The sequence below is a fragment of the Hevea brasiliensis genome, chromosome 17 (genome assembly GCF_030052815.1).
Source record: "Hevea brasiliensis isolate MT/VB/25A 57/8 chromosome 17, ASM3005281v1, whole genome shotgun sequence".
NCBI lineage: Eukaryota > Viridiplantae > Streptophyta > Magnoliopsida > Malpighiales > Euphorbiaceae > Hevea > Hevea brasiliensis.
The window spans coordinates 816,865-840,840 of NC_079509.1; the positions used below are offsets into that span (position 1 = coordinate 816,865).

Genomic DNA, 23,976 nt, shown 5'->3' on the forward strand with positions numbered 1-23,976 from the left:
AAAAAATCGTTCAAAACGGAAGCTATTCAAATTAAAAAAAAAAAAAAAAAGCTGGACAGCGTCCAGCTTTTGTTTTAATTTTTTAATATTTTAAATAAAATATAAATATTATTTTAATAAATAATATTATAATAATTAATATTATATATTATAATATTTTTATTATAAAAAATTATTTTTTTAATTTAAAATTAAATTTTAATTAAATAAAAAATTAAAATATAAAATATTATTATAATAAAAAAATTAAAAAAATAAAATGAAAATCTGAACGCTACTATAAGTAGCGTTCAGCTTCTTATTTAAGTTTTTAATTATTTTATTTTTATATTTTAAATAAAAATATAAATATTATTTTAATAAATAATAGCATAATAATAAAAAATTTGTAATTTAATTTAATTTTAATTTTTAATTTAATTTAATTTTTAATTGAAAAATAATTTTAATTTTTTATTTAATTAAAATTTAATTTAATTTTAAATTGAAAAATAATTTTTATAATAAAAAATTATAATATATAATTTTAATTATTATGCTATTATTTATTAAAATAATATTTATATTTTATTTAAAATATAAAAATAAAACAATTACAAAAATTAAATTAGAAGTTGGATAGTAGCGTCCAGATTTTTATTTAATTTTTTAAAATTTTTTATTATAATAATATTTTAAATTTTAATTTTTATTTAATTAAAATTTAATTTTAAATTAAAAAATAATTTTTTGTAATAAAAATATTATAATATATAATATTAATTATTATAATATTATTTATTGAAATAATATTTATCTTTTATTTAAAATATTAAAAAATATTAAAACAAAGGCTGGACGCTACTATAAGTAGCGTCCAGCTTTTTTTTTTTTTTGCCGCTATTTTATAGTAGCGTTCAATCTTTTTTTTTTTTTTTTCTAGGACGTTGTTTGTCGCCTCGTGTTCTAACTAAAAATATTATTTTGACTCACGTCTGTATTTTTAACTCATCCTGTTTTTATAATTTTTAAATTTTTAACCATTTTTTCATATTTTCTTTCCCATGACACCCTCACACGGTAATTAACCCTAGAACATACCAAGTAGAGATACAAGTTATTTATTTTTTTAATTATTTATTTTTTAATTTAATTTTTTATTTTATTAAATTTTAATTTAAATTTAAATTAAAAAATAATATTTATAATAAAAATTTAAAATACATAATATTAAATATTATAATTTTATTTATTAAAATAATATTTTTAATTTATTTAAAATATAAAATAAAATAATTAAAAATTTAAAAAAAAATTGGACGGCGTCCAATTTTTCTTAAATTTGTTTAATTATTTATTTTTTTAATTTTAATTTTTATTTTATTAAATTTTAATTTAATTTTAAATTAAAAAAATAATATTTATAATAAAAATATTATAATATATATTATTAAATATTATAATTTTATTTATTAAAATAATAGTTATATTATATTTAAAATATAAAATAAAATAATTAAAAATTTTAAAAAAAGATTGGACGCTACTATAAGTAGCGTCCAACTTTAAATCTTTTTTAATTAATTTTTTATTATTTAAAAGAAAGCTGGACGTTAGTTTGAATAGCGTCCAGATTTTCATTTAATTTTTTTAAATTTTTTCTTATAATAATATTTTAAAATTTAATTTTTTATTTAATTAAAATTTAATTTTAAATTAAAAATAATTTTTTGTAATAAAAATATTATAATATATAATATTAATTATTAAAATATTATTTATTGAAATAATATTTATCTTTTATTTAAAGTATTAAAAAATATTGAAACAAAGGCTGGACGCTACTTATAGTAGCGTCCAGCTTTTTTCTTTTCTGGGGCGTTATTTTATAGTAGCGTCTAGCTTTTTTTTTTTTTCTAGGACGTTGTTTGTCGCCTCGCATTCTAACTAAAAATGTTATTTTGACTCGCGTCTGTATTTTTAACTCACCCTGTTCTTATAATTTTTAAATTTTTAACTATTTTTTCATATTTTCTTTCCCATGACACCCTCGCACGGTAATTAACCCCAGAACATACCAAGTAAAGATACAAGTTATTTATTTTTTTAATTATTTATTTTTTAATTTAATTTTTTATTTTATTAAATTTAAATTAAAAAATAATATTTATAATAAAAATTTAAAATACATAATATTAAATATTATAATTTTATTTATTAAAATAATATTTTTAATTTATTTAAAATATAAAATAAAATAGTTAAAAATTTAAAGAAAAATTGGACGGCGTCCAATTTTTCTTAAATTTTTTTAATTATTTATTTTTTTAATTTTAATTTTTATTTTATTAAATTTTAATTTAATTTTAAATTAAAAAATAATATTTATAATAAAAATATTATAATATATATTATTAAATATTATAATTTTATTTATTAAAATAATATTTATATTATATTTAAAATATAAAATAAAATAATTAAAAATTTTAAAAAAAGATTGGACGCTACTATAAGTAGCGTCCAACTTTAAATCTTTTTTAATTAATTTTTTATTATTTAAAAGAAAGCTGGACGTTAGTTTGCATAGCGTCTAGCTTTCCTTTTAAACTTTTCATCCGGACGCTATTATAAATAGCGTATGGATCTTAAAAACGCTATTATATTTAGCGTCTTGCACTCAGTCCGTCCACCTCAGCATAATTCATCCCTTTTTAATAATTAATTTTAAATTTACCAATTTTAATAAAATTTTATTTTTTATTACCCCCATTTTAGTAATTAACCCAATTTCACTGGATCTGTAATTTTATTTTTTTATATTAAATGATTTACCAATAAAAGCATCACATTTTTCGAATGATGAAGCAATATATGATGGTCAAAGTCGGCATGCGCTTGCCAGAATAGCCTCAATTATTTTTTGAATTATCAGCTAATTAGATATTATGTCAAACAAAATTTCATAAGAGTACGGGCAGTGGTTGTGACATGCGATTGTGACAGGCAGTAACACCTGGGGGAGGATTTGCATGGTGGAGTAATTAAATAAAAAGTCAATCAGAAATTTAACATGTAAATTAGGAACGCAATTCACGTGCTTATCCGCAGTTCCAATCACCGACAAAGAGTTGCAATTCCAATATTGGCACCCGATAGATAGCCGGATTAATTAATTATCTCGACATTTATTCACACATATTTTTTATTTAAATTTAATTTATTATAAATTTAAAATATAATTTACATATTTATATAACATATAAAAGTGAAAAGAGGAAGAGAGAATATTGAAAATGCTAATAATATTTTTTATTATTTATATTATTTAAAATTATATAATTTTTATTATTTAAATTAATTTAAAAATTATTATAAATGTAAAATTTTTAATCAATTTATTTTAACTTTTATTATTTCCTTCAAAAAAATTCGTATGAAAGTTTTTTTAATAAAAGAAATAAGTTATATATATATTATAAATTTTAGACAAATAGATGTGTATGATAAATAAATGTGAAAAGAAGAGAGACTATTGAGATTTTCAAAAATACTCATATTAATTTAATATTATTACAATAAAAGATTGAATTTAATTAACTATACAAAAAAATATAATTATAAAATTAAAAATTAATTAGTAAAATTATAAAAATTAAAAAAATGTATTTTTTTAGCACAATTTTCGTTTCTTTTAGAGTTACATTCTTAACCATCATATAATAATTCTATTTTAACTATAATTCTATAACAATTTTTATGTGCTTTAGTCAATTGTTCCGAGGACCCCAAGAATTTAATATCATATTATATTTTGTAATATCATCTACTTTGTAATATGGAGATCAAGAATTTATAATCCGATACTATTTTTTAAAATATAATCTATTTTTATATATTAAATTAAATTCATCATTTTAATATGATATATCATAACTGAAAAATTCATAAAAATAATTTAAATAAATTAAAGTAAAATAAAAATAGAAAAATTATTAGTTCTATAATTCTTATTGTATTAGGATAAAATCTAGGAATGAATATAGTAATATTTAAACGGGACTTATAAATTCAAGTTTGGTTAGAACTAACTTTTTTATATATAATATATAGTAACTTGCTTTATAATGCATATGAGAATACTGGCGAATTTGTGTTTCAAAGGCTGCAACAGTCTGATCCTAATTGAGGACTTAAAGGTTAATGTTTTGTTCAAGCACATAAAGAAAATGTTGTTGGATGACATGATTTTGTGGGTTGAGGTAGATGACACATGATTCCATCGTTAGAAGCTGAAATTGTTAAAAGGCTGTGGGCAAGCAATCTGTCACCTTGGATACATATCAAAAAAATTTATTGATATACCAAGCTATGTAGAGAAAAAAAATATAAAAGAAATCAAAAAATCATGTAAAATTGAATGTGACAATATTATATTATCTTATATTGTTATTTATATTATATCAATTGTTCTCTCAAAATTTTATAACAATTTATAATTTTATCACACACGAGAAAATTAATAAAAATTATATATAGAAAATTTAACTCCCATGTACATACAACAAGTTTAATTATGATATTATATCCTTAAATTTTTATAATAACTACAATATTAAAAATTTTTCATAATATATAATTATTAATAGAAGTTTTTTCTACTATAATTTGTACTGGATATGTAATTCTAAATTAAACAAAATTCTATTATAAATTAATTTAATAAGAGTACAATTTGTTGTTATAGCATTACTGGAGCAAAGTACTATACCTTTATTGATTTGTTTGGTCACTTATTGAGTTGGGATAAATACAATCATTTAGAATTGATGATCATCATCATTATTATTATGGCCTTGAAATGATGAAATTAGCCTCTTATGAGCATATTGATCTTCTAGGGTTATCTGCTCAATATTATTCAATAACTAGAGGTAGTAATCCTGCCTCGACATTAACTTTCTTAATAACTTTTTGTCATATAGATATCCCTTGCATTTATTGAAAACTTCATTTACATATGATCATGACTTTCTTATTTCTTGCCACTCTTGTTCATGTATGTATATGCACTGATCACCCGGTTTATATATGCTTCCCTGTACCACTGTAGAATGGCACTATCACACCTTACCCCTCTGTAAGGCATAACATGATCCCGTAGTATACTTAATGAATTACCGACTTCGTCTACCAATAACCCATTAAATACAATACAAGGGATTTTAAAATAATTTTCTTACTTTTTGAAAGTGAGAGCTTTTATAGCAGGTATTAAAAATATTTATTTGAAGTTTAAAAACTAGTTAAAATTTTTGTCCATTTTTATTTTTTCGCAAATTTTGAAAAAATTTCGGCAAAGTGCCATCTGTATTTTAAGAAAATAGTTCTTCAAAAACCTGTAAAAATATTTCCAATAATTTATTTCATCAACTCAATAACTACCATAACAAACTTCAACATCATTTCTCAAACTCCAAAATTCAAATCAATAATTCACAACTCAATATTTCCATTCATTTTTCATTAAAGTAAAAACAAATTACATTTACCAACCACTTTACATTAGCAAATCCATGGTATAAATTTATACCCGACAAAACTTTAGGAAAGGTAGCTCCAAGATCCTCAGCAGCTCACTCTGCTGCTCCTTTAGTCTCTATATCTGCGACAGCAATAACAGCCATAGCTGAGTACTATGACTCAGTGGTGCACAATATTCTAAAATAACAGTTTATGAATAATTCAAATCACATTTATTCAATTATTCAACTGAACATGAAAAACAGATACAAAACATGATTTATAAATTTTTAGTCCAAACAATTTCATTTAGGAAGTCTCAAAACAATTTCATAAAAACACACAGTTATATAATGTCATTCGAAACATATTCATTTCAATAGCCAGAGGTTTATGAGAAATCACAAGGCTAGCTAGCTCAAACTATGGGTACCCATTCAATTTCTTCCTCTACTGGCACATACCTCAACACTTCAGTCAAAGGGAGAATCAAAATTCGAAACTATTTCTTCTCACTAGTCATGCTAGTGAGGTATTCAAATATATGGCCATGACACTGTAGTTTCAAAACTATCTTAACAATTTACTAAACATTTATTGCCATTTCAAACACATACAAGTAAACTTTCAACAATTTAAGTCAAAAGTATAATATACATTTTGTAATATAAGTAATTCATTTCATGCACTTTGCAAATGAATTTTAAAGAATATTAATGTTGTGTACAAACCTTAAGCGAGTAGCCTTTTGGTCTTGACTCGATGCTTTGGATTCTTTCTCGATATTCTTTTCAATTGAAACACACAATTTTACAGTGTTTCAGTGCCATAAATTATCATAAGTCCAAAAATAATTTCAAATCTATTAATATCTAACTTTAATATCCTTAACTTGACGTTCTTTAAAATTTGTATTTCGGAGTTACTATTCACGACACTATTCAAGTCAATTTGTTGACTTTCTAATGCTTAATAGGTATGGGAATTCTAATTTCATCCACATACCATATTTTGGTTACCTAATTTGTTGGTTTTGGTTGTTTTCTCAAACTTCAGTCTCTTAGGCACAAATTTCAAATTTTCAGTTTTGGTGTTCAGTTTTGCATTGTTCCATTGGTCATGTTGTTATAATAATTTGGCTAAGTTTTCTTCATAGAAGTTGTTCCTTATTGTCTTAACTTTATATCCCTTTTTGAATCACTTCATTTGGAGTTTTGTAGCCTAAGTTATAGCCATTTGAACATGGCTGGCCGAATTTGATTTTACCCAGAATTTTGGGCATTTACTGGTTAATGGTAGTTTTTATGGGTTGACTGCAGGTGAGTTTTTGGACAGCTTATGATCAAATTTTGGGTTTATTTTCTTGTGAAAGTTGTAGGGCTATGTCTCAGCTTTCTACTGGTAAAAATTCAGGTTATTTGGACCTTCTTAGACCAAGTTATGGTCATTTACGTAACTACTGTTCATTTGGTTATTTTTGTACAGGTCAGTGTGCCCAATTCGTATTTAACCTAATTGTTCACTAAGTTATGGTCACATTCTGGGCATGATTCCTAAATGAAAAATGTGTCATTTTGTGTCTAGTTTCATTCCCAATTGGTCTCACACTAATTGGGTTGATAAATTTTTAGTTTTGGTCCCTCAAAGGGACCTAGGTCAAGTTGCCTGTAGATTGACCCTCACTAATCTGAATTTAAACTTGTTTCCAACAATTCATACACATCACAAATAGTCACAATTGATCATTTCTCAACTCAAATAAGGTCAATAACATCATTTGGCTAATTCTCAAGTTTTTCTTCAATTTTTCACAAGTTTAAAACCCTAGCTACACATAAAATTCAATCTAATGCAATTTAAAGTGTGTATTCATGTTCTACACACCTAATTCACCTCAAATAACCATTCAAAACTATCAAATTCATTCATAGCAAACCCTAACCCTAGCTAGATGAATTTTTATTTGGTCCTTCAATAATTATTTTTGTTTGGATTTAAGTTAATTTCTAGGTTAAGTGAACTAAAAGCCAAGTATTAAAGTAGAATTTCAAATTAAACTACTAACCTCAACTTTGATGTTCCACTTCCTCAATTCTTTCCTTTTCTCCTCCCTTTTTCTTCTTCAATCCTCTTGTCTAGTTGAGATAGCAAGCTTTTTAGGGTTTAGGGTTCACTTTGGAAGGTCAAAATCAAGTTATGCAAGCTTGAAAATGGGGTTTCAATGGAGTTTTTGGGAGAGAAAAGTGAGAGAGAGATGTGGACGTTTTTTTTTTTTTAAGAAGAAGAAATGGTTTAAATTAGCTATTTGACTTAGTCTAAATTTTTAATAAAAAGTAAATTAATTTTGACATCATAATTGATGTCATCACATGATGTAATAAAACTTTTTCAATTTCTTCTCTTTTTTTTTATTTTTTCTTAATTCTTTAATTTAATTCTTGATCAAAAAATTTTCTTTTCTCCAATTTTATTGGACAGTTAGGTTAGGAGTCAGCTCTAGGGGTGAATTGACCAAATCGCCTCTCGCTGGTTCGATCCGGCTTGCAAGTAATTCAATATTTCTTCGGATCCCTGACTTAATTATTTGACCTGCTTAACAATTCTTTTTCGTGATTTTCTCTTTTCCACTGTGTTCACAATAGTCTTAAGGACCGCAACTTCATATTTTACGATTTGAAATTTGAGTTTAGAATGACCTCGCAATCATTCCCGAGAAGGTCACCCATCATCGTGACTCCTGGCTCATTTAACTTTTTATGCTTTGTTTTTCTTCTTTATACTTAACTATTTGACAATTACTAATCATTTGTGTTCAGGGCTTAACTAGGTGTCTTAGATGTGGTTCTAATCCCCTTAATTGTTCGGACCGACACCAGTCACTGGAATAGTAAAATATACCAAGCTATGCAAATAGGGGTATTATAGGCACAACCCATTTTTAGGCTAAAAGATGGTTGTATGAATGTATAACAGACTGTTTCTCCTTTGTATATATCTAGGCGATGTTGTTCTATCCACTTTGGCGGGTAATGGATGTCGGATATGATTCGAAAGAAAGAAGTGCATCAGGTGGGTTAGATGACCACCACTTTGATGCCAAAGTTAGTAATGAGAACTAGACAATAGGATCAATGGAAAAACTGACTAATAGCATACCTAATAGCCTTTATATAGGCTTTTGATGTAGTCTCCTATGAGGATTAGGAGTTCTGCAATTGAGTGGCATTAGAAGTCTATTTCACTAATTATATCCTTGTGTAGATGAGACTCTGATTAAGGCGGATATCTCGAGATCCTTATCTTCAAGAGTAATCTGCACCTTGCTAATATTATAGGGTGAGTGACCTTCTTTTTCGAATGTCCGAGTGTTATGATTGCTTACCTGTTATTCAGCTACCCGTTACTCAGCCATATTATTATTTTACTTGTTTGTAATATCACTAGCGATCCATGTGAAATTAAATTTATTTTATTTTAATTAGTTAATGAAAGAGTATTATAATAATATCTCAGAAAGGATCATGCTTGGTCCAGCACATCCCTCTCATGCCATGCCTCTATCTCTAAATAAGTTTAAAAAAATAATTTAATTAGTTAAAAAAAGAATAATTTTAATTAGTTGAAATAAAATGTAATTATTTTTAAGATGATCTAATAGATTTTAGATCAAGGTGATGTGTTTTAATTAACTATCGAAATCAAAGAAGATAATTTAAAAGAAAATGTCTAACTTTATTTAGAATCAATAAACCAAAAGTAAATCAATTTTAATATGAAGTAAAATGTAATCATAATAATTTATAATGAAAATAAATTATTAAATTTAATTGATTATTAAAAATTAATATATTATTATAATATTATATTTATGTGAAAAATTAACCAAAAAAAATATAAATAAGTTTAATTATGAGTACATACACCGAGTACGTAATAACCCAAATTTTTAAAATATAAATTTCATATTTTTATATATAGTAATTTAATATTATTTTAATATTATCTAACTAATTTATAATTTTTGTAAAACTTTCATCTATATGTTTTTAAAGTTATTTCTAAATAAATTTATAAATTATTTAATAGTCTAATTTTAATTTGAATGATTAGTCCTAAATATTAATATTAAATCAATTGACAAAATATGTTATTGCATTACTATTAACCTTAGTTTTAAGATTTGATTTAATTGTTAATGATTTGATTATTATCAATATTATTTATTTTATTTTCTTTATTATTTTAATTTATTGACTAAGAGTTCACTATAAATACTAGTAATATTTTAATTAGAACTTAATAAGGATTTTTAGTAAGTCTTAAGTATTTTAAATGTTAAAAGTATTGTTTTATATTACAATTTAATATATATATATATATATATATATAATTTAAAATAAAAAAAATAAAAGCATGAAATGACAGTGGCGTGTAGCAGTGAAAACTACACCCACTGTCAGTTGCAGATTTAAAAAAAAAAATGAAAACTCAGTGTGAATCCCCTCCTCCCCACCCCCCCCCCCCCCCATTTCTCTTTCATCTCCTCCCCCACTCTTCTTCTTCTTTGTCTTCGATGAGCAAGGACCACAGCCAGTGGCATCACCAGACGACCCTCCAACGATATCTAGGGTTCCCCCCCCTCTCTCCCGACGGCAGTACATGGTGACAGGCGGCAGAGAGAGAGAGAGAGAGAGAGAGAGAGAGAGGAAAATGGGTCTATAAATTTGAATGCTCATATTCGGCGATCTCGACATCCGATCAGAGTGATTTTAGTGGCTATGGACTCCTAGTAAAGAGCTCTTTCATATAAGACTAGCCTCACCGGATTTGGTGGCCATTTCCAATGCCAGCGAGGAGAGAGAAATTTAGAATTTTGTGACTTTCCGGTGAGATTTCCAGCGATCTGACTGTCAGATCAGCAATCCAAGACCACTGTTGGACTCAGGATGATGAAACTTCGAGATGGAGCCGGCCTCGCTCTGATCAGACATCGTTTGAAAAAGGCGATCATTGGATAGCTCAAAACGCTTGATGAGATTTTCGGGTCTTTTTAATTCTCAAAAATTAAAAATATTTTTATAATAATTATTGACAATTTTTTGGCTTTATTTAGGTGCAGTCGGATCGGTGATAGCTCACTGGCCTCGAGATCGAGTTTTTGACCCAGTCCGGGTGTCCGGTGGGCTGTCCTATAAAGGGATTATGTTTACAGTCGATCCTAGCATTTTCAGATATTTCATATGCATTCCAGGTGTCAGATTTGGCATAAGTAAACCCGAACTCCAAGTTGTTCATTTTTGCCTAATACCTGATTTAGAATAAAGTTCATAAAATATTCATGGGTGATTAGAAAATTATAATTCTTTTTACAATAGTCTTATAATCTTGTTAAGGACAGCGAGACAAAATTTTAGAATTTTTGGAGCTCGTTTGAATGATTTTTGCAGAATGTTATTTTTAGGGACGAAAATGTAATTTTTTAATTGTGTGAGAATTGTCTGGTTTGGAGGGCCCAGGAGGGGCCATGTGATGTTGATGGGATATGAATGTAGGAATTGTGATTTAAAAGTGTTATTTAAACTATCTTGTAGGTTGGATAGATCCTAGGTATAGGGAAAATTCTGCCGGATTTTCGATATAAATTAAGTGTTTTTTTTTATCTCTTTAAAGTCCTATTTTGAGCTAGTACTAATAAAAATATAATATAATTATTTAGGTGATCAGAGTTAGCTGTCTTTCTTTACTCAACCGCTACAGTAGTCACCGATTAACCAGTGAGTAAATATTAATTTTATTTACAATTTCAATATTATTATTATATGTTCACAGCATACCCATGCATCACTTATAGTTATATGTATTAGCTATTATAGGCATGCTTTGTGTTGTATTATTACTTGATGATTTGATGTGGGTGTTACCTTAGAGCAATTTGGAGCTGTGTGCGTGTCGGCGTGCATGCGATGTATTAGTAATGGGGCTTGAGCTAGTCTCGCTTGGGGCCCGATCCTTTTTGTGATATGTTGGGGCGAGTAAGGCTTGAGTTGACCTTACTGACCCCCACATCTGGATTATAAGAGAAAGTCCGGCTTGAGTTGATCTCACTGACAGGCCTTGGATTAAGAAAGCTATATAGGGGATCAGCTCCTATATTGTATTGATATTGATGTGACACATGGGTGTGTGAGTGCTCCAAATTATTATTTGTACGAATATTGTTTGAAATTGCTTAAAATTGCTAATCTATGCTACATTTCATTCTTAGGGATGCATTAGTACTAGATAGTTATAGAAATTGTATGTAAAATCAATATCTTACTCTATGAGTCGAACGCTCACTCCTGTTCACCCTAGTTTTCCAGGCTATAGGAAGAGTTCTTTTTAGAATAACATGCTTCCTTCCTCATAGGTTTATTAGCAGTTATTTATTTGTATTATTATTTTTCAAAATTGTAATCTAGAACTCCGCATGTGCTAGCAATAGTAATAATCTTGTCAGATACAATGTAAATTTAAGTTTTTGTGTTTTTAGTAAACGCAAAACTTTTATGATATTTAAATTAGTTACAAATAGTAGTATCATGGTGGAGTTGGGCTCTCCTAACTTTAGTTTCTGATGGTTATTGGATTGGCTTGGCTCTGATTATGGATTTGGAGAACAGCAAGGCTTAGTACGGGCATCGAGGGCTTTATGCCAGCTTAGGTCTTAGTGCCAGTCCGAACGGTGAGATTTGACAAAGGTGGTTTCAGAGTTTAGGCTCTAGATTCATGGAAAAGAGTATAATTGAGAGTGTAAAAGGAGTCTTGTTAAGAGGTCACATACAGAGTATAGGCTCCTATTTTGTTCTCTTCTGTAGTTATTTGTTTTTAGATTTTGCGTTATTTCTTGAGTAATATAAGAGTGCTTCAATTAGTGTCTTGATCTTTGTGAAGTACGTAGAGATGTGAAATAGAGTTAGCAGATATGTTGAGATCTGCCATAGGGATACATACTCCAAGAAGTTGTGTTTTTGTCAGTATAAGGCTAATTGGTGTGCCTATCTAATGCAAGGCATGAGGACATAAAGGTGATTTTTGGCAGTATAGTTGCTTTAGATGGGAGTGAGAGTACCACTGCTGGCAGTCATCAGTGAATAGTCTAGTCAGAATAAGTTTATGGTATCAGTGAGTTCAAGAGAGATGAGAGATTAGGGAACCTAGTCTGTTGGGATGTACCATAGTAACTATGCAATAATCTTAATGTTTGTGTTGTAAGTTGCAGATTACAGTACCGACATAGGATTATTATATAAAGCTGTGTGCTTCCCTGTGGTGCACCATGACCAAGGTGGTTGCAAACAGTCTCTGTTTTGGTACAGTTATATCAAGACAAAGTTCTATTTCTGCAGAGGAGTTATGAAAACTCCTAGTTAAGGTTTAAGACCCTGAAGATAAAACATTAAAGGTCACAGTTGGATGATAACTAAAGTCAGTGACTCAGTTATCCTAACTTGAGTGCAGAGTTATAGCATAAGTAGCACGAGACTAGAGATTTTTAGTATGGTTGAAGTTTAATGATGACACCTACTTAGTGGGATCATCTGGTCTCTGATATGGGGTCTTAGACAATTTTGGCATTACAAGAGATATTTTGCCTAAAGTTTAGTAAGAATATAATATCCTTTGTGTATCAGCAAGATGCATTACCGCTGTTGCAGTCAGTTATGATATAGGGTATGATCTTATGTTTTCAAGAAAGATAGAAGATTACTACTAGTAATATTGACCTAAAGAATAGTGTCCTAGATGGGACTGTAGAGTGTGGTAGAGAGTAGTTGGCTCAAGTATCCCAAATAGGGTATAAGTTTCATTGTAGGAACTATAAATGATTGGCTCATGATGGATGAAAAGCCAGTGAATTAAATAACGGGTTATGATACCCAGTACCATAAGTTTTGACTAATTGAGTGGATAGAAGAAATAGAATCCCTGTAGATTCCCTCCTTGAAGTATTAGAGGGTAGTTTATAATTAAGCAGAGGAAAGGACAATGACTGCAAGTCAGTGAAAATAAGTCATAGAATATTAGTAGATAAAAGGAAATATAGAAATGAAAATTTGGATAGTTGGTTTTAGATGTAACAGGAGGAAAATTCGAGTAGTAGTAGAAGTACTAATCAGAGTAATCAAAAGACTAATTCTGAGTAGTACAAAGGTGAAAATGACATAGCAAAGACACTGAAAAGTATAGTTATTTAGCATAGTTGTCAGGTTAAAAAGGAATAATAGAGCTAGGGAATAAAGTAATCAAGGTTATATTTTGGGTAAGATAAAAGAGATGAATTAAAGAGCAAACCGAATAATAAAAAATAGGACAAGGTTAGAAAGATCAAAGTGAGATATAAAGTACCTAAAGTGCCATCGTGAGCAAGGTAAATAGGATAAACTGAAAAGCAATATTAGAAAACTTAGAACGAGAGTACATGAGTGAGGATAGTTATTAAGATATAGAATTCAAAAGTATAAGACTTAGAACATGTCATAGTTCGAGCAGTGTCAGGAACCTAAACATGGAGTTCAAAGTTGTAGGAAATGGATCAAACTTTGTCTATTCCTATTCCCAAGATGGAGTAGGTAGCGATGGGATAAGTCCATTTAAACTTCTAACAGTGTGAGGAAAGTTAGTTGAGGAATGCAACCAGAGTAAGCAAGGGTTATAAGATGTGCAATGGTGTCTTAAACTATTTTATCAAGCAAAAGAGTGAATTAATAAGTGGTAAGTTAAATAAAAGTAAACCTAATGGTTCAAATAGGCATGACGAACAAAAAAAGGATGGTGGAAAATGGCACATAGGCTTAGGTCCTGAGTAGAAATGGTGAGATAGCAGTTATAGGGTTTGCGATCAAGAGTTAGGTAAACATTTTCAGTGTGACCAATAAGGACACTTTATAAGGAAATATGAATGAAAATAAGTGACAGAACGACAGTAAGAGATAGAGCCGAAAGAGATATGTATGAGTGACAGTCATAAGTCACTGACAAGTATAAGGATAAGAGTTATGGCAGTAAGTACGATTGGAATCAATTCTGGAAGAGTCTGTTAGTGAGAGATATCTTCTAGAATACAGTAAAATATAGGGATGCAAAAGAGTGAGGGTAGGCATAAAGAATAAAAGTAGAGTATAAGTAGAGATAATAAATCTTAAGATGATATGTCAACCAATCGGTGGTGCAATAGAAGGATGGTCGCGGTTGATATCTTATGAAAAGAAATGATGAAATTTCAAGAAAAAGACTAAATAAGCAAGGGAAATTGTGTTGAGGTGACCCAGTATTTAAGAAATTTGTAGGCACCAGTCCGTACACATTCTCCTTAAAAGGAAATGAAGTTAAGTGTATACCTAATGTTAAGTATGAAAGGACGATTAAAGCAGTGACAGGAGTTAAATTGAGTTATTTACCATGGCTTGCAATGTCACACCTTACCCCTCTGTAAGACATAATATGATCCCTTAGAATACCTAATGAACTATCGAACTTCACCTACCGATAACTCATTAAGTACCCTACAAGAGATTTTAAAACAATTTCTTACTTTCATAAGTGATGAGCATTTTCTACTAGGTATTAAAACATTTAATTAGAGTTTGAAAACTAGTTAAAATTTTTGTTCCATTTTATTTTTTCGCAAATTCTATAAAAATTTCAGAAGAGTGTCGTCTGTATTTTGAGAAAATAGTTCTTCAAATACCTGTAAAAAGCACTTTTAAAGATTTATCTCAACAACTTCATCATTTCAACATCCATCCTTACCAATTTCAACATCATTTCTCAATTTCCAAAATTCAATATCATCAAAATACTATAATTTAATTTCATTCAAATTAAAACAAAATATTTCCATTCATATTTCAATAAAGATAAAATAATTTATATACATCATTACAAAACTTTATATTAAGAAAAATCCAAACTAAAATTTATTACAAATTTTATACAACTTGTCGACACCATATTTTGGCCGATCCCCAAAATCAATAAAACTTTGAAACCGATCCCCGGTACTAAGTCTCCTTTGGACAGCTAATCACATTTCTGATCCCTCTTCGATAGGCAGTCACAATTCCGATCTCTCCTCACAAAGAATTAAATCAAATTGTTAAGTTCTCGCATCAGTCAAAGCTTTACCAGTCTATCGCTCACCGATCTCTCAAACCCATTGTCGAAACTCAGGACCCGTCAAGTATATTCCTGATAAACGAAATGAACTGGCACTAGATCTTTTCTTACCAGTTTTATTGCCGATCTCCCTTTCGAAAGTTTAAGAGCTAAGGTTTTGGTTCGGTTTAATGAGGATTCCGATCTTAAGTGTTCGAGTTAAATTTTCAGTTTTAATCAAGTCCCATTCAGCATTTCTTCCCCACCGATCTCATGCTTATTGTGCTTTCCGATCTCTTATACTTAGATTAATAATTGCGTTTAGTTCTTGTTTCACTATGCTCATACAATCAAATACTTAGGCAATTCAGAGATTTTCCAATCACATCCATTCATTGAACAAAAGAGACATTCCATTTCATTTCATTTTTTGTACAAGTTATTCAGCTGGAGGATCGCCCCCAGCCTGAGTTACATTTTGCTCACTCTCTCTCACCTCGGCTTCCTCCTCACTGTCCTCATCGTCTCCCAGAGCCGTCGGCCATCCAAGAGAAGTCCTCTGGGTAACGCTTCTGGAGTTCAACCAAAAGGTCCTTGTGAGCATTCACATAGGCTCCGGCTATTCCCGTCACCATCTCTTCATCTTTCTCCTTAAGCTCCTCGTCTTTCTCCTTAAGCTCCTCGATGAGTTGAGCGACCTGAGCAGCTTCGTTGGCCTGTAGCGCCTGGACTTCTCCGAGAACCCGATTCCTTTCAGCCAGAACAAGATTCGCCGCCACTGTCCTCATAAAACTTCGCCGCCTCAACTTGAGATATATAATCTTGAGCGAATGAGAGTTGGGATCGAGGGAAGCCACTTCTGATTTTTCTTCCCGATCTCCTTACCTGCACGAACCTTTTCCCGAACCATGGTCCGATTCACGTGCACTCCACGTTCAGGCTCATGGATTGAGTCAAGATATCATCAAGGCTGTTCGGGAATAGCCTGTCCCGATCCTCCTGAAGGAAGATAGAAGACCCCAAGACTTTGGCAAAACCGGGGTTCTCCCGAACAGTCCGGTTATTCTTCAGGGAATCGATCAGTATCTGAGCGCCACGAGAAGAGGCCCTCGCAGAAGATTGGGAAGGACCCCCTTCCGCACTAGAAACAACTGGAGGAGGTGGAGGCTGCTCTTCCGATCTAGGAGGAGATCGGATAGCTTCTGCGGTCGGCGGGCCCGAGGGTTGAGGTAGGTCCCCTTGTACTTCCCCAGGTTCATGACCAGGCGTTCAAAGCATTTCCGAATGCTTCATCTCCTTTATTTTCCGGGAGATCTCTTTGTCCTTCTTCCGCTTCCTAGAACCCTCACCGCCCGCCATACCTGCACAAAGAAAAGGTCAGTGAGATCGCTAAGGTCCTGAGATCTGAGATATAGAAAATACCAATGCCGAGGTCAGAGAGCGAAAGTTCGCGGTCTTGGCCAGGAGCGATTGAATAGTCCAATGGTGCATTTCGGCCACCGTGATCCAAACAAGAATACTTTTGAGTGGCACCGACTCTTCAGATCCATCACTATTAAGCTATCCTCCCGGTTTAGGTAAGGCGCTCGAAGCAAGGGCCCCGGTGCCACCAAACACGGAAGTCCTCAAAGCAGCTCGAATCTTTGCTCCTCAGAATGAAGAAACGGTTCTTCCAATTATTAAGGGACGAGGGCAGATCTGAAAAGAGCCCGCAATGAGGCTTCGCCTGAAAGAACCAGTGTTCGTCATTCTTTCGGCGAGTTAGCACTGCAGATTTGGCGAACACCTTAGCCGTAGGTCCGATTCCCTTAGCTCGGCACAGCCCTCGGAAGGCTACTAAGATCCTCCACGAGTTAGGGTGAACTTGAGCAATGCACACTCGGTGAAGTTTTAGGACCTCCTTGTAGAAGTCATCTAGAGGGAACCAAGACCGCCTTTAATCGCTCCTCGTACACCATAACTCGCTATTCTCCTCAAAAGTAATCGGCTCGGTGATAGCCATGACATCGATAAGTTCATACGAATCGGGACGAATCGCACTCGCCAAACGATTGCAGATCGGATTCTCAAGAACCGACGGTAGCTCGCCTATAGGAGAGTCTCTCCTCAAGGAGGTGCACGCCTTGATGGTATGACCCGCCCCCGACCTGGAACGGAGACCCTAGGAGGTTCTGTTTGCGCGCTCGGCCCGACCACTTCTTCTTCATCAGACGACCATAAGAACTGAATCGAGGGAGGACTTGCCGCTCTTTGACCTTCGGCGCCACTCATTTTCAAAAGAAATAAAGAACTTAAACTAAAAAGAAGATCAGAGCCCTACCGAGTCCGACGGCCTAAGAAACTTGAGAAAATGAGAGAACTTCGGAGTTGCGAGCAAGAGACTGAAAATGGAATGAAAGAACAACTGGCTAACCCTTCACCCCTATTTATACTAGTCCGAGCATTTAATGCTCACGAGGATCCAGGCAGTGCATCGGTTAACGAGATTCGCCAGCTGTTCTGACACGTCTCTCGAACATTCCGAGATCGGTTAATTGGAGATCGGCATAATAAGTTGAATATTTTGAATAAAGGATCAGTTAAGAGTCATTTTGTTAGGAACCAGATCGGACAAATATATCTGAGATCGGAAAATAATCAATAAGATAATAATTGGAGAAACAAGATTTTTATTTCCAAAAGATCGGATTACATCATTAGGGCGATCTCTAGGGATCGGATTACAATAAAGGTCTAACTACATCATTTGGGCGATCTCTAGAGATCTGGTTACATTGACAGACTACATCATTTGGGCGATCTCTAGGGATCGGATTACAAAAGATCGGATTACATCAAAAGGCCGATCTAAGGATCAGCAGAACATCCTACCTAAAAGGACCCAAGTTTGTAACTGATCCCAAGGATGTCGCCGACCGGAGCTTCATCCGCTGTCGGAACACCCAATGTGGGAACAAACCGCTGTCGGAACACCCAATGTGATGAGAAGCCGAATGAACTCAGTTGAGCGACTCGAGATCGGTACAACCGAGGTCCGCAATACAGATCGGTCAAATCCAGTTCTCTCACCATCGTCAGTTAAGGTCATTCGATCACCGGGATCGTAAATTTTCAGTCGGTGAGTAAAGAAGTCCATCGGAAAAAGATCAAAGCCACAGTTGTAGCCAGAACTTCCGCCGGAGCAGCTAGAACAGGAAAGTAAGAAGGAAGAGAGGAAAATCAGATGAAGGAAATGTCTCTGTCGACAGGGGTATATATAGGGGAAAATGAGCATTTATTGCTGAGCAGAAAACGAAGCGAACGCTTCGGGAATCGAGGGGCAATTAATGCTTTGACCAGACCGGACCTGAGGAAGGGAAAGATCGGAATAATAGATCGAAAGATAGGAGACCAGCATGAAAGATCGGAAAAGAGCATGTGAAAGAGATCAGAAAGAGGAGGGATCGGAAGGCAAAAAGAATAAGACAAATCCCAATAACCGCCGCCGTAATCGAGCCGAGGTAGTTAAAGCGCGGGCACGAGATCTCCACCGCACGCCTAAGAATCGCCACAATGCCGATAGGTGCTGGTATGTTATGACATCCAGACACCCCAATCTCCACCGTTGATCTCACTTGTAAGGACAAACCCGGAACCCTTGGATCAAGAGAGAAGATGACAATACCAGCGCCTTTCGCTCTTAGCCCTCAGATCGTTCCGGACAAGAAGATTTGGGACCGTTAGATCGAAAGAAGAAAAGGACAAATATTCTGAAGAGAGATCTCAGCCATTCATTTTGATTCTCTTTAGTTCCTGAACATCCGATCATGTCCTTCAAAATCCAGACCCTCCATCTCCCTCAAAATGAATCCTGACCCTTCATGGGGAGCACCCGATTCCTATAAATACCTGCATGAAAAACTGTTCAAAGGACGGAAAAATATAGGCAAAAGGCAGTGACTATAGTGGAATAACTCTGAAACTTAATTCAGTTTGTTACTCTGCTATTTTGAGTTTTCGTAGAAAAAACTTTTGGAACTAGTTTTCTGAAGTGTTTTCTTGCAAAAGGGATTCTGGAATACTGAAACTTTTCATTTTCAGTTCGTTCATTATCCTGTGGCACTCCCACTTTCTGTCTTTGTTATCCTCTATTTCCATTCATATTATCTAAGCTCGACTCCACTCAAGCTTGGTTATTTTGGCCTGTTTACATTTTAACAAAGAATACTTCATTTCGAGGCAAACCACAGTCCTCCGGCTGCCAACCTGCAATCTCGCTATTTTTTACGATTCTGTAGTTAGTTCAATAGACTCGACTCCCTACAGGTCAGTGTTAATATCGCCATTTTTTTAAGTCTAGCTCTCGTTTCACGTATTTCCTTTGTTCTCTTTCTTATGCCTGTTGTTTTCTTTAAGTTTATGTCACGCTAAAAAAAAAAAGGCAAAAATATGTTCTAGTTTACTCCCGTGCTGGTTAACCCACACTTCCGTTAATCTTTATTATTTCTGAACGTAAGTCATCTAGTCCCGAGTTACGCAGAAACAGCTAGACAAAATGTAGGTAACTGTGTTTGAATCATTAGGCTGACGTAGAAGGCGATCCGGCATAATGCCATAAGGCGGAATAAAAATCAAAACTCAGGTAAGTAAAAGGGTATAGATAGGATACTGATAAGGTGACCTTAGGGGAGATCAACAAAATCCCGCATGACGCTCCTTATTTAGTCTAAAAATGCCAACGAGTTAAAAGAAGTCTTATTTCGACCTTTGGCACCTTTAAATACCAGAACCCTTAAACTTAGGCTTTTAAGATATACAGCTGCGGTCAAATTTCGAAGAGATCGGAGGAGAGTTCTTATCCGATCTCCCCTCAAAATTTTAATAAACGTTAAAAAGAGATCGGAGGAGAGTTCTTATCCGGTCTCAACTCAAAAATTTTGATAAACGTCTAGAGGAGATCGGAGGAGGGTTCTTATCCGATCTCTCCTCAAAATTTTAATAAACATTAAAAAGAGATCGGAGGAGAGTTCTTATCTGGTCTCAACTCAAAAATTTTAATAAACATTAAAAAGAGATCGGAGGAGAGTTCTTACCCGGTCTCAACTCAAAATTTTAATAAACGTCTAGAGGAGATCGGAGGAGAGTTCTTATCCGGTCTCAACTCAAAAATTTTAATAAACGTCTAGAGGAGATCGGAGGAGGGTTCTTATCCGATCTCCCTCCAAAATTTTAATAAATAACTTAAAAGAGATCGGAGGAGAGTTCTTATCCGATTCTCACATCAAATCTTAACCTGTACATAAAATAATCCCAAAACCAAGATGATTCGCGACACCAACTCACTAAGGTTGTCTCATTTACTTATGTATCTGGGTAATCCGAATTTAGTGAAAGATCAAATATTCCTTTTACTAAAAGGACTAACATTCCTATTCAAGCCCTCCTAACCAATTTATAAAGAACGCCAAAATTAAATCTACTTACCCTTATTAAGGGACGAGGTGGGGGCCTAACACCTTCCCCACCCGTTTACGGACCCCAAACCTAGAATCTCTGTCTTGAAGTGGTTTCATTTTTCCTCCAAATGGTTTTCTTTAGTTTCCCTCAAAACTAAGGTGGCGACTCCTCACTCCTTACCCACTTCGGTGAGTGGTCGTCCAGGTGACCGCAAAATCCCTTAAGACAGCTTGGCGACTCCACTGGGGATCTGTAGCAAAGACTGACTTAATCCCGGTCTAGTGGTCCAAGAGTAGATTTAATTTTGTCCGATCAAATTATAGATAGATGGGCTCATTCAGCGATGTTTTATACGTTAATTATTGTTATTGCGGCTAACTATTTTGCTTGTTTTGCCTGTTTTATCTCCTTACAGTGCTCTTCGTTTCAAAAAAAAAGAAAAAAAGAAAAATGGAAAAATAAAATCCCCCTGAATTGGGAAGAGGTAAAGGTGTCCCTTCACACACTAAACACTCACACGATGTCCTCACACACTTTGGCCCTATACCCGGGCTTTCTTACCCTTTTAGGAAAATAGGAGGGGGTCATGTAGCGGTACCCGTGGGTTTTACCCCGTTAGTATCCGTGAAGGCTTCTGCTCAAATTGAAACTCGTTCTATTCACCGTGATACCCGTGGAATTTTCCCGACAATATCATGGGGGTAGAATGGGGCTCTACTGTTTACAGTAGGGGCAATTTGGGAACCTGTGGCTTTTAGAAAAATTAGATCCTGAGCTAAACTATCACAATAGCTGAAAGCCGTAGTAAACTACCTTATAAGATAGAACTATCCAGATAGGTAGCGCTCATCCGGTATTAGGAGTCTCCCTACTATAGGACAAAAAGGGGCATACTTACTCTTATCCTGTTCTGCTTTAATCTCCTTTTGTTCATTTTTTTTTTAGGGTAATCTCGAATCCTACTAAAACACCTACACATTTTCCTACTTTGATAAATGTGTACGTGTCACCCTGTCAACAGTAGGATTCAAAATTACCCTAATTTATCTTGCTAACGAATTTTCCCACAGGCATTACCAAACCAAGAGTCTGTAAAAGGATAGGCATCATTTTTATCATGGCATCCTCGAGTCACGGCGTAAAAGGTCTGTAATGCTAAACTTTGGTCCAAATCAGCTCATAGTCCGATACCCTCGCAAAATGATGTTTCCAAGGCACATGCTAGCTTACTACCTTCATTAGATCTGAATAAAATAGAGGTCAGAATGAACGACCTCGAGGGTCTGTCTAATGGATGGAGGTCGCTTCCTGATCAGGTCAAGGCACGATTTGAAGAGAAGTACGGGAGGATTGCAACCTTAATGCAAGTCAAGGTCCAAATCCCGGCATTAAAAGCCATGTTTGGAATTCTAAGTACGGGGTATTCTCTTTCAATGACATTGATGCGGTTCCCACTATGGAAGAATATCAGGCATTGCTAGGGATTCCTTACTCATTGCAGAACCAGATCTACCTACACCTCGAACATAGGCAGACCTGGAAATGACTGGCACATATGTTGGGTACTACCCCAGAAGAATTGAAGTCAAAAGAAACCGCCAAAGGAGACACGCATGGTTGGTATTAGACATATCTCCAGAAATGGTTAGATCAATGCCTCCGAGAGAAACAGTGGGATCAAGCTTCGGTAGCACTCGCCTTGGGAATCTATGGTCTGATTTTGTTCCCGGAACCATTGGGAATCATAACTTGCAATGCGGTGGAAGTGTTCTGGACAGTAGAAAGGCGGCAGATCAATCCAATACCGGCGATCCTCATGAGACTTTATTAACCCTTACCTACCGCAGCATAACAGGCAAAGGGTCCCTTAAGTGTTGTTCTCAATCGTTATACCTCTGGATTATCACCACATGTGTCCCGTGGAGACGAAGGGATTGACTTGGTACCTTGACCAGCCTCCCATCGAGAGAATGACCCGGTTAGTAATCAGTCTGAAAAATGAACAGCAGTGGTGGGAACGGATTTTGAGTTTCAATAGCCATGATTACTGTTGGAGGAAACTGTGGACGGCAGGCCAACCGCTCGATCGACAGGTAATCGCAGATCCCTAATCGAGTAACCGGATACACAAGTTACACTCGCATTGGTAATGAGGCAGTTTTGGCTCAACACAGTCCGTGATCAACATTGAAGAATACCACCAAGGTCACTTCTACCATGAGCTCAAGGAAGAGGAAGGGTTGAAAATGGCTCGCAAGTCTTGGGAAAACATTACTCTAATGGAGAGATCGCCAAAAGGCCCGAGTGCCTTGGGTGATTATCTTAAATGGAGAGCTGACAGGGACCGAGAACACTCATCAGAGAATTCAAGGACGCTGACCTCGCCAAAGCGCCCTATTAGAAGAAGTCGATGATTGCCTGGATGACTCGCCATGTAAGGCAAATACCGAGAACTCACAACCGCAAGAATGAATGAAACAGCTTGGAGGACCAACAAAGAAAAGCTTAAAAGAAGAATGAGAAGACTCAAGGAAGAGGCAAGAGCCAAAAGGATGGGGTTCAAAAGCAAGAGGTACAAGTGGGAAAAGGAAAAGACTCTCTTCAAGCCGAGGTCAAAGAGATGAAAGGGCGTAATAGTAAGCTTCAGAAAGGATGAAATACCAAGAGGTACTCGTTGAAGAATATAAGCAAGAAAACAAAAGAAGAAGCTCGAATAAAAGAACAGTGCACTACTCATTAACGATATCTTGAAAGAGTGTGCTAAGGAAAGGAAAGAGAAAGAAAACAAGTCGCCTCTATCAAGAACTGAAAGAGAATGTTGACCAGCTGGAGAGAACAATAGCACAGGGAAAACAAGAACTATTACCTGAATCCGAGTATGCTCTGAAAGCATTCGATCCT

At 33.6% G+C, this 23,976-nt stretch overlaps 1 pseudogene; it reads right to left on the reverse strand.

The window, feature by feature from the left end:
- LOC110665973 (terpene synthase 10-like) overlaps positions 1 to 23,509 on the reverse strand; it is a 40,952-nt pseudogene extending 17,443 nt beyond the window's left edge.
- Between the last annotated feature and the right edge of the window lie 467 nt (positions 23,510 to 23,976).